This window comes from Botryllus schlosseri, chromosome 13 (assembly GCF_051294905.1).
Source record: "Botryllus schlosseri isolate E-star chromosome 13, Bs_hap1, whole genome shotgun sequence".
NCBI lineage: Eukaryota > Metazoa > Chordata > Ascidiacea > Stolidobranchia > Styelidae > Botryllus > Botryllus schlosseri.
In genome coordinates this window covers 21,262,707-21,275,585 of record NC_137248.1, presented here as the reverse complement: position 1 = coordinate 21,275,585, position 12,879 = coordinate 21,262,707, and the positions used below count along the sequence as shown (strand labels likewise).

General features: G+C 38.9%; 1 protein-coding gene across 1 annotated transcript in view; it reads right to left on the bottom strand.

Moving 5' to 3' along the window:
- Positions 1 to 12,879, bottom strand: part of LOC145454299 (uncharacterized) — a 202,321-nt gene that overhangs the window by 101,733 nt on the left and 87,709 nt on the right. The window lies entirely within an intron of this gene.

Below are 12,879 nucleotides of genomic sequence, written 5' to 3'. Positions count from 1 at the left end.
ATTGGCAAAAATACAATGATTGCCCTAACCACTCTTGCACTGTTCTTTAGTAGGGCTGGGCAAAATCGAGTACCTGAGTGATTCGATTCTGAATCACGTAATATGCTTCGAGTCTAGTCGAGTAATCGAGTATCACTCAATATGACGTCACAACAGGATGTACTATGTCGAAGTCCAAATAGGAACCTTTTATGCCTCCACAAGAACGTAATGCCTGTTATCCATCACATTAAAGATACTTTGGTATTTTTTCGACCATACCGACTTCATTGCACTACTTAACAATTTTGTTGGATGATAATGACTTCGGAAATGTGTTATTTCCAGTAACGTTCGTAGCTTTATACTCAAACACGTCCGATCAAGGTTTCACGGCTTCCTCAGTGGAAAATAGTATCAAAACTATAATTCTTGTCAGTAAATTAACTTTCAGTTGCGAGGAGCGTATAATTTCAGTACTCGAAAAAATCGTCTTTTACTACTCGACTCGAATCATTAAAATTATTACTCGATTCAGATTCGAGTACTCGAACCATTTTGCCCAGCCCTATTCTTTAGCCCGATTGTTCATGATGACATCAGTTGGCATATTGTTAAAAGCATATAGCGACATAGTAGGTATATAAAGTTTATTATGAACAAAACTTTGCATATCTAAATACTCTTACGGTCACCGTGGAGCATTTTGCTATCGAAGATACTTTCACAACATGTCTGACTTTTAACTAATATACCGGATCGTCATTTTCGCATTTCTTCAACTATATACGACTTTGACGTGAAGAATACCTGATTAAACATATCCGGTGTATATTAATGTGACTATTTCATGAACTGAATATATTCTAGTGTTTAACATTTAATTTGATTACTGGTACAAAAGGTCAAAGCTCGATATTTTACACCAAAATATCGAATTATTGTCTTTCGAAACCAACGATGCATCAAATGAGGGCTCGAAGCAAATTCATACCAGTAGCCATCCTAGGTATCGATCCGTATCGTGTATAATTTATGGTCATTAATTGTCATGACGAATTGTTTATCGCCCCAGTCTCGTGTGATTCCAAAGTTCGTATAATGTACATGCGATGAAAACAAGAAGTGATTTCCTGTGGTGAAACAAACCGACTGAAACCTTTGGATATTGAATAATCGATGTTCAAGGATCTTAAGGCTACGATGAATACGAAATTACAATATAAGGTATACAAAGGAGTTCATAGTGTCTATATTACATACTTTGTGAACATCATGACGGCTTAAACTATCGTCAATCAATTGAAGGCAACCAAGTGTGTGCGATCATTTTGTGCACGTTTTCATTTCATTTACAACCATAAAGATCATCTATCAATACTAAAACAACTTTTGCTGTTTTTTAGAGCAATTATCATCAGAATCCCTCATGATATTTTTGATGTCAAGTGTCGATGACAGAAGTAATCACGAGCTGACATCAGCAAGATCAACGTGCAAACTAAAGGCCTCCGACTGGGGGAGGGTGATAACAATGTATAAGACCTGCCACGATTCTTTCTCTGGCGTAACCAATTCTAAATTAGTTATTGACTACTGACTGAACCATTTGATAAATTACCGCGCCGGAGAAAGAGATGGAGCCGGAACAGCGGTACCAATGAGCTCCGGAACAAGAGCCGGAGCTAATTCATGATAGAAGAGAGCGCCGGAGCTGGAGCAGTCTACAATTTACGCCAGCTCCAAATCCCTGATCCCTATATTAGTTGCTGAGTCATACACTAGAGCAGGAGCAGGCAACTAACGGCCCGCGACGGGTTCTTGAGCGGCCCGCAGACAGATTCTGCACTGAAAGAGAAATTTCAACCTGAAACATGGACAATTTTCTAGCGTCACTGGATGAATTCAAATTTGTCAACCTGAGAAAGATAGCCTTGAAACTACTTGTTCTGGTCTGGTCTTCATACATTCGCGAGCAAATATTTTCGATCATGAACATTAACAAGACAAAGCTGCGTCTCAATTTAAATGATGTTTACGTGTAGTCTTTACTAAGGATTTCTACCTCCGACATCCTCATCGCCGACCTCACTGCAGTCGCAGTGCCTTGAAAAAGCCCAGTCCGAGTGGGCCGAGCTATAAGTAGGCAGCAAAAACGAGACGATGATAAAGCGCGCGTGACAGAGACTGCCTGAAGAGAGTGCAAGAACGAACATTCAAGAGACGAAGAAATGCATATTCATTGTACTGTATAACTTGTAATGCCGTGGAGCACAGAGCCTTAAAACAGACTATAAGCACCACTGATGTGAATAAAAATAATAATAGTAATAATACCTCCGACATGGAGCCAAAGGTCAAGGAACCTGTTGACAAATTTGATCCGATGTTTAATTGACTACCACAGCTATATTGAAGTACATTACGTTACTAAATTCGTTAAATATTGTTTCGGTCTATATGCTTCAAACTTAAAGTTTACATTAAATACGATTTTTTTTTCTTGTATTGCGGAGTGGATCGACAAATTCTCTGGTCCGACTCCGATCCTGTTTTTCAATTCTCTGGTCCGACTCCGGCCGTATCAGGAAAAGTACTGATCCGGCTCCGGCGAAAAATGAAAAAGATCGGCCGGGTATCCAATCCGCCTCTAGTCCATGCTCCACCCTGCACGGCACGGTGTTTCCGTGAATTTATAAATATGGCTCGTATATTTTCGCACTGGCTTGGCGGTTACTTGCGTGAAGTTGCTTGCTAGTTATCTAGTTACAAAAGTCATGTGTATCAATAAAGATTCTGGCCGTATCACAACACTCCGGCTCCGATCCGGCCAAAATTGAAAAAAAAAACGGCCGGATATCTAATCCGGCTCCGGTCCATGCGCCGGACTAATGAGTGGATAAATATGCGAATAATGAATCGATTCAGGAATCTGGCCCATCGACTGGAGAAGTTGCCGCCACTGCACTAGAGCAACTCTTATATTTTTTTCTATCCACATTCTAATTATTCAGCAGTGTTGGGATCGAGTCACGAGTCATCTCGAGTCATTGCAGATTTTGACTCGAGTCAAGTCAAGTCACTCGATTTTTGGAGGTGACTCGAGTCAAGTCGAGTCAAGTCACTAATCGAGTCAAGTTGAATTTTCAAAGTACGATACGTGATTAAAGGTCATTGCATTTTGCTAACTGTTTTAAATACAGATGAGGTTCCCATTTATTCTGAATCGAGGAACGAATAAAGAGTTGATTATACACGCAAGAAGGCGCTCTATCGCTCATGCATAGGTAGAAATGTCAAACTACGCTAGTATAGCGGTATAGCCTCAGTCTATAACAGGGATGGGAAAACTGCGACTCGCCAGCCGCATACTGCTCTTTGAGTCTTTGATTGCGGCTCTTCAATGAGTGTGCAATGCGCATTCGGTGATAATGAACGTAAGTCACTGTGCCTTTTCCGTCAAGATTTGCCCAATAATAATCACAAAGCTAGAATTGAAACGTCACTACGAAACCAAACACTAAAACCTTAATTGCCAAGAGTTACCCAAAAAAGACGTGTTTACGAAGTATTATGATTACCGAGCTCTGCACTGTTTGACGTCATATCAGTCCTATTTCAAACACCTTGCAGCCTAGGTGGAGACGCATCGTCTTATAGGCTACCACACAACAATAAACTTCATTCGACTCCCAAGATTTCCTTGTAACAGAATAAATTTGTATTTCTAAATTTTTGTGTTGTGACCCTTTTAATGTAACGATTTTTGATATATGCGGCAGAGATGAGCATGGATTAGGATTAGGTTTTGAAAAAACAGGATTTGTGAAATTTTGTCGGATTTGGATTGGATTTGGATTAGACATTTTTTTCAGAACGGATTAGGATTTGGATTGGATTTACCTATTTTCTGGGAAAGTGAAATGTCGTGTGGCGAATGGCGACAAACTTTATTCAGATCAGTTATTAATGTACTTATGGTTACTAAGTTATCTTTAATCAAGTGAATCGTTGGTTGTGAAAGAAAATTTTCGAATCCCTCCATTGCATAAATTAATATTTTTTCTGAATTTCCAGTTGGAATCGGATTAAGATTGGACATGGACTTGAATATGAAAAAGTTATGGATTAGGATTTGGATTTGGATTTGAAGGTTCGGATTTGGATTGGATTAGGACATAGAAATTTCAAATCCGCTCATCTCTGATATGCGGCTCACGCGTGAAGTAGCTCTGCCCACCCCTGATCTATAATTATCAGCCAAAATATAGGATAGCATATGAAGCATCAGAAAGTTCACTCAAATGATATGGAGCAATACCATACCCACATCCATGGTATACAATTATAAATGTATGGACGATAGTCGTTCGATTTAAAGCACGCAAGAGGGTTGGTTGAGGTGTGCATTGTGTGCAAGTTTACGAAAGCGTAAGCTATAAGCTTCGATCACTGCGTTAACGATCAATTCAATAAACCAATAAAGCTGCAAAAGCCTATCCTCTACCGTCAGAAGGAACATCGCTATACTCTGGGAATATTTCATTAGTCGTGTCTTGCCTTTCGGCTATTCCACAGCCGAATTTGTGTCCGTTATACCGTAACGGTGCATTGTTATCTGCTGTTCGCGACTCGGTGTACTTGTCATTATTACATCCAGACTAAATGATTTTTATAATTCTAATTTGATTGACCGCATTTACTGATGTTCGTTCCTCACGAGTAGGGCTGGGCAAGATCGAGTACCTGAGTGATTCGATTCTGAATCACGTAACATGCTTCGAGTCGAGTCGAGTATTCGAGTATCACTCATTATGACGTCACAACATAATGTATTATGTCAAAGTTCAAATATGTACCTTTTATGCCACCACGAAGAACATAATGCCTGTTATCCGTCACATTAATGATACTTCGGTATGTTTTCGACCATACCGACTTCATTGCACTTCTTGACAATGTTGTGGAACGATCATGACTTCGGAAATGTGTTATTTCCAGTAACGTTCGTAGCTTTGCACTATGTCTATCATGCTACGACACGGCCGATCAAGGTTTCAAGGCTTCATCAGTGGAAAATATTACCAAAACTATAATTCTTGTTAGTTAATTAACTTTCAGTTGTGAGGAGCGTACAATTTCAGTACTCGGAAAAATCGTCTTTTACTACTCGACTCGAATCATTAAAATTAATACTCGATTCAGATTCGAGTACTCGAATCATTGTGCCCAGCCCTACTCACGAGAGTCAGCCGAAAAGCTTCGATACAATAGCCTAAATTTGACAAGATAAACGTACTGTTTGCAACACTATCAAATTGCAGTTTAAACTCCCTTCCAAGGGTTGAAAATCAGTCATACATAGGCTACCTGTCCTCATGGAGATATATCCCAGAGGTGTAGTAGGTTGTGTCTATGTTCACGTTTTAGATTTCTTGGAGTGGTACACGAAAACACAACTCAGTACACCCCTGAGATATACCTCTCTAAATATTTGTGTGTTTGACTCATTTTCACCCTTGCAAGGGGTATGCAAGCACAATTTGTTACCTGAACGTGCCGCTCGCTACACCCGACGGAACGATGAATACACCTGTTTTTATACTCACTGATTTACAGTGCCAGAGCTTGAAAATCGCCCGCACTGAGGTCGAGGCTGGAAAACTGATGAAAATCATCGATGTGCGAATAACGCACAATACCATCAGAAATACCGCGAAAGAGCAATGTTAGTGACATCAATCTCACAGAGTCAATAACTTTTTTTGAAATGAAGCACGCCTCATAGAACTGCGGACAACTGATTATCTGCATCAGAGTTGGATCAATTGTAATTTGTAATGTAATGTATTGTAATTATTACATTTTTCAATGTAATTGTAATTGAAGCATTTTTATTTTGTGTAATTGTAATTGTAATTTGACAAAAATTTTGCTCAATTACAATTTCAATTACATTAAATTGCTATTGAGACCTGACAAGCACATCATAAAATAATTGACTTATTATGCATTCTCTTTCAATGTCGACAAGGAATTTGGTGGATCCACTCGCGGAAGCCCTTGACTGCGCCCTTGCGGCGAAGTTTTTTATTTTCACCGCTATGCTGGCCTCGGCTGCCATTGTATACAATTATTAGATTACTAACCAACGGATGGACTCGCAACACGTGACTCACGATTGAATACGCCGAGAAGCGAACTGCTGAGCCGGCTAAAAGCAGCAGAATTGATAGTCCCATAGCTGGCGATCCAAGCGTCGAAATTTGATATGTATGGTCCTAATCGAAAGCTAGTGTCGCACTGATTCCGCAATAAAAGTATATTTCCAGGCAATGGTACCATCCCAAAATTGTCGTGAAAGTTTGGGAATCGGCAATGTTCTGAACAATCGCTGGGCGTAATTGGTCATTGTTGTGGTCATGCTGCTGCGGCGCTCTCACTTTTCAGAACAGTCGGCCTTAAACGGCTATTTTAGAGCAGTTAAATTGCCCTGACGAGATTTTAATTTGTAGTTTCGGAATTAGTGCATCAATAGCTTACGATAAAGACCAGCTGCATCAAATTTGGACGCTTGGATCGCCAGCTCTAGGACTACAAAGTTTGCTGCTTTTAGACGGCTCTGCAGTACGTTTGTCGGTTCATTCATCGGTGACTCACATCTTGCGCATCTATCCGTGGGTTGGCAATCTACAATACGATTTCAGATCACGATGCTGCATCGTTACTTCGTCTGGCTAACTAACCAGACCACTGGATATTATATAACGTCTTATCTGACAAAGCACGGTTTTGTTTTTACTCCTCATCCTAATTCCTACGTCCCTCGATAAAAATAATATTATTTCTTTAATTATATACTATATACGCAAATCCAACACGTGCATATATTATAATACTTTTTTCAACGACATACTGCACCCTATCCCTAATCCTAACCCATAGGAAATTAGGTAAATAACGTTTTACATTTCCAATTACGTGAGCCATAATTACCGAGCATACAAAACACGCTTATATTACGTCACAATGACATCTTACATAGCATACTATGTACGGCGTACGCACATAAACGCATTTATTACTACACAATCTGAACTAGACTTGAATTGTTGTTAATTACGACGCTACGGTTGTCAAGGAGCACTGTTGAATTTATGATTATTCAATTGCATGTTCAACAGCAGCAATTGTAATTGTAATTGTAATGTAATTGAAGCATGCAAGGAGTAATTGTAATTGTAATTGTAATTTGATATTCTTAGCATGGAGTAATTGTAATTGTAATGTAATTGAAACATGCATGAAAGTAATTGTAATTGTAATTGTAATTGAACTGAAATAATGTAATTGATCCAACTCTGGTCGTAATTGTGTTAACTAAACTCGGATGGATACCCCAATTGTGCTGGACTTACACATGGTATTCGCATACTGTACACTTACAAACTTTTGTGTAAACAACTCTGATGTTTCTGTTAATACTAGTTCTGTGTTGAACTATTTGATTATTAAGATACATGAACATCCATTCAGACAATAAAGTTCTTGAGGTATCGAAACAGTTTGAAAGCGCCACCAATCGTTGTACAGGTTCGTAGCATGGGAATATCGAGTATTTTCGTGTACCATGAATATATTTCATATACTTTTGGTAAGAAATGAGTTGCGTGGGGTAATCATACACAACCTACAGAAGTTAAACTTGTAGCGTTTGATTGCCTATACTTTTTATCAATGTATTCGCGATGTTAAAAGACGACTGAGTTTACATTTACATATAGTAAGCGGAGAAACTCAAGTAATAAATTTTACTCGTTTGAAAATATCGATCAATGGAGTAAAAGTATCAATATGAGTGGTATATTATTTTTCGCGATATGCAACCAATCTTCTAAACATAACTTGTCAAAAATTTATCAAGTCATGGAAAAGCTGGTTGTTACGAATTCGAAAGAAATGTACTTCGATTATCACGATGATGGAAATTAAGATCAGCGCAGTATTTCGGAGGTGGATGTGCATCGTTTGGTATGTTCACCAATCACTAAATGACGGTTAGTTAATCGTTACATTTACAAGTTTACCGAAATCTTGATTTACAAATGACAGCTTGATGATGTAAAGCTCAGCCACTCAAATGTATTCATTGCAAAGTATTTGACAAAAACAAAATATCGAACGAAGACCCACCGTTTGGTTTCATTACCAGGTAAGTGAAAATTGTTTTCTGCTGACTAGGTATGATTTGCATTTAGAAAAGAAAAAAAACGAACTACACCGATTAAGCGACGCTGTTTAATCTCATAATCCGATGAGTGAGTGAAATTTCCTTAGGGTTTGATTTAGCGAGTTAATTACCGGCGATTCAATCACATACAAGTAAGATCTTTTACGGGTTGAGTATTGTGACGACCTTTACTTTGACGAATGACAATGGGGAAAATTTCCGATTTCTTTGGTCGTGAGCGTTCTACAAATATTTCCGGCATACATTTAGCAAGCAACCTACAATATTCTTTTGTTATGGTAATGACTTCCGCAAGTTTGGTTTTATGATTACAATTACTTTAGAAGATTCAAATGATAATTTCTGATCACTACTTTGAGCAACAATACAAACACATTTTGTAGATTTCAGTGTAGCGCCTATTGCGATTTTGTCAATGCTATGGGTGTTGCGTATACTCAAGTCTAGTAGAATAGGATGGTCCAGTAAAGATATTCCAAATTGCTTCTGTATTGATCAAAGTCTTGAAGTGTAAATCTGTAGACTTCACAATGTCTTAGAGAGTGCGACCGGAATTATGTACGGGAGATGTGGTACCGATGGATCAAAAATTGCAAAATGATCTCTGGCCCTCAAATCTTCAGCCGAGAATAGCAGATCTTTTGCTGTCTCAACACTTCGATACAAGATCTACCTATCGCGGACATGTCATCGGTCCCCACCCGGTGGGTCCAAAGGCACACGACCACGGGACCTATGAGACATACGCTCAAAAACTCAAATTTGTTAACTTGTTTTGTTGTGTACTATAAGTTAAGCTACAGCAAGCCAATGAAGAATGTTTCGTCACGCCCTTCAAGAATAAAATAGATTATATCAACTCAAATGTTGACATAAAATATGTTATGATTTACGCCCAAACCTTCAAAATTAATCCCACATACATATTACCCGCAAATCGACATTTTGACTTTCAAATACCTCGTAATAGCGACAAAACACCGAAAGATGGTTATGTCCGAGACATTATATCGTCAGCGATCGCGGGGTTTCGCAAACTATTTCACACCTATTTGAAGTGTTAATTTGTGAACGCGGCTATTGTTGGTATTCGAATCGCCGTCTACGCCGGTTCATTTGGCACGACTAAACTACGATGTCTTCATGTAGAACCGTGTGAGCGATCCCTATACTGTAACGCTATCATGTCTATATCAGCTACGTTAACATACCACCGCGGTGTATACCCGAAAGTACGAATCATCGCCGCATCCATAAGAATGACGATATATCGAAGTCGCGCTCACCGTAAACGTTGGGATTCCCTCGAATACGGGACGGCAGGTCATCACCGCAGCCTATACCTGAGAGTACGAGTCACCAACACGAGTTTTCAAGGTATATCATCGCCGCAGCCTATACCTGAAAGGGTGGGGTCATCACCGCGCCCATAAGAAACAATGGCAGGTCACCACCACATGGGGGGTCTAAAAGGGTGGGGTCATCACCCCGGGTTTTCAGGCAGGTCACCGCCGCACCCATAAGAGCCCCTGCCACCCCCAGACCGATCTACTACACTACTAGCGAAATATAAATCGAGTACAACATTTTAATCCAAATTATGTAGGTACATATCAGCGTAGGAAGGTATGCACGTAGGAACGAACGATTTATGGCCCTAATATACCGTAATTAGAAGTTCGGTTATGTTTTGGTTTTCCACCCTTTCTGGGTCTTTGGGTGTGAATAAAACACTCTTTTCGCTACGAGCGTAACGGCAGAAAAGTGAGACATAGAACACAATCACCAAAGAAAATGAATGCAATGCCTACATATGGCCATTATGTCAACGAAATTATATCAGGCATCCCATCAATGAAAAGCAATACAGCCAATGCATTATGGCACTGCTATTTTTAATGCTTGTAGCCAGTAAATACTTCCCATACTAGCTGAAAAGTGTTCTTCGAGACTCAAGTGAACATACATCATCAAAAAGTCGCGGTCCGCGCAGTAAAAAACACGAGAATTCAATGATCAAATTGGTTATGGCAGCTACATGAGCAGACATTGTTATTTTTGCCCTATGCTAGAAATAACAAAAACAGCTTATTTTTAGTATTTTTCAGATTTTAATTTTGGCAGTTTTGGCATCGCCATTAATTCCTATTTTATACTCGAATTAACGATTCAATTTCTGTATAGTTTACTCTTTCATATGAAACGAAAGTCACAAAAAGAGCAGTATCCACTATGTGTCATCAAACGGTGACAGTAAAAACAAAATTGACAACGGTATTGGAGAGTCAATTCACCCAATACAAAACCGAGCGACTGCCTCTGCAATATCTAATCCTAATAGACGATACGATGTCGGCTATAGCCCACATCAGGTAACAAAATGCACGAGCAATTGCAACAGGAAAATGCCTAGTCATTGAGCTACATTCCTAATTGATGGATAACATTTACTACCAGGTTTGATTAATCCACAGCATATCGTAAATCCAGACTTCAGTACTCGAATTCTTGGCCTCGACCCTAAGATTTTCATTCGCATTACACATATCCCCTGGACCGCGCCCTTCCAAAGGTTTCACGGGCCTCGATTTAGGAATTTAGCGTTACACAATTGTTTCGTCGTTTCATGCAGACTCATTTCAATACTTGTTGACATTTCTATCGGAATCTTTCATAAAAACCTATATTTTCAAAATGCCTTATTTGTGGTATTTTTTTTTATGTTGGGCAGTATTGGCATTCGGTTTCCGAAATGCCAAAAGCAAGACGGCCTTTAAATGAGTTGCTTGATCGTATTTCAATTTACCCCTGTGTGGCATCGAATGTTCTCCTTATCGCGCAATAAAAGCCTTGTATTTCCAGTTATATTTTTGATATACACTTACTTTTTTTCGCAGATAATGTTTCCTCTTCGAATACTTTTGAATTTCCAATACCGACAGACATAATGAGTAGAATAGATAGCATCGCCAACCCCTTTATATTAGAACGCATTTCTACCTAATCAAAGCTGAATTACTACTCAAATCTCTGCATTAAAAAATCATATATCGATGATAAACTTCACTAATTAAGTTTCAAGGATAACATTATAGCTACCTCTTGTGTATTGCATCAGTTTGTTATCATACAATTTCACAACACTGCTATGCTCATGCTCGGCACCGCTTCGCCTTCAGTCGAATACGATTATTATTGCACCATTATCGGAAAAAATCCTGTAGCTCCCCGAATCTATAGGGCTACTAATTTCATTTCTGCATTATGTGATTTCATTGTAACAGGATAGAAGATTGTTATATAGATCATTGGTTCTCAATCGCCGCTTCGCAGACCGATGCCGCTCCTGCCGATCCGCCAGATATATTGTAATTTTAACTCTTGTCCATTATTTAGACTCAGAGATATAAAACATCAAAGTAGCCTACAAATCGTCAAGTTACATGTGAAGGCTACGTATAAGATAAAACAAACTTCTTTAACTTCTGACTGTGCAATTAAGCGATATCACAGTATAATAAAGGCTATAACAAATAGCACATTCGCATTTTTTCACCAGATACAGATAACCAAAACCATGATCAGCCACTTTAATAGATATCATAGGCTATTCCCAGTATTGCAACGTGTGCACTGTGCAGTGTGTAAACGTTATCCATGCAGAAAATTGAGTGCTACAACAGCGAGTGTCAAAATAGAGAGTTGAAAATAGCTAGTTTTAAAACTGCAATTGTCATTATAGCAATACATTCAAAATAGCAAGACACTGAAATGTTACGGTTAGGATTGGAGTTCGGCTCAAGTTATAACTACGATTATGTAGTTCAGGATAGCGTTCCGGGAAACGTCGCATGTTATGGTTCAAGTTGGGGATTGGGCTAGCGTCAAAATACGACTTTTTTTAAATATAAATTTTTAAGAAATATTTTGATAAAAATGTCAATAAGAATCGGCAGGAGTTTGTATGAAGCGACAAAACAAGTGCGTAAAGCAGAATTCTTGAATAATAAGGGCCTTGGATCCTTCGGCGGTCCGCAGACTACTATCCAAGGGGTCCATGAAAGGTGAATGAAAATACTAAAAAGTCCAGTGGTTGAATTTGGATATAAGCTCAATCTGTGAATTGATCAATCCAGCGATTAGGAAGTAGGCTAGATGACATCCAGTGATCAAGAAATAGATGGTAATAAGAGATTAGGAAGAAGGTGATCTCTGCACGTCAAACTAGTAATCAGCATATTTCGGAATCTGTGATAGCGGGCCCTAGTTTTTAGATTTATCGCGATTACTAGGTATTTTACTTTCGTAAATGCTCTATTGCTCATGCATTTTGTTACATCATGTAGTCGCCACGAGCGACCCAGGGTGCATTTAGCATTATGCCAGATTCCATTACCCTTCAACTTGCAATTGAAAACTGTCCCTATATTCATTGTTTAATAAGTCACAGAATTTGTAACGTTTACCAATAGGGACATAGTTTCATCAATGAACCGAAATGGTGCAAAAGGCCTTCAGATCTATACGTAACGTACATACATATGTACATTCAGTCCTTTCCTAGTTTTTCATTACCGGGTGGATATTTTTTCATATTATAAATATTGAATAATAAGTCCCTAATTATTTCTAACAATTGGCTGAGTAGT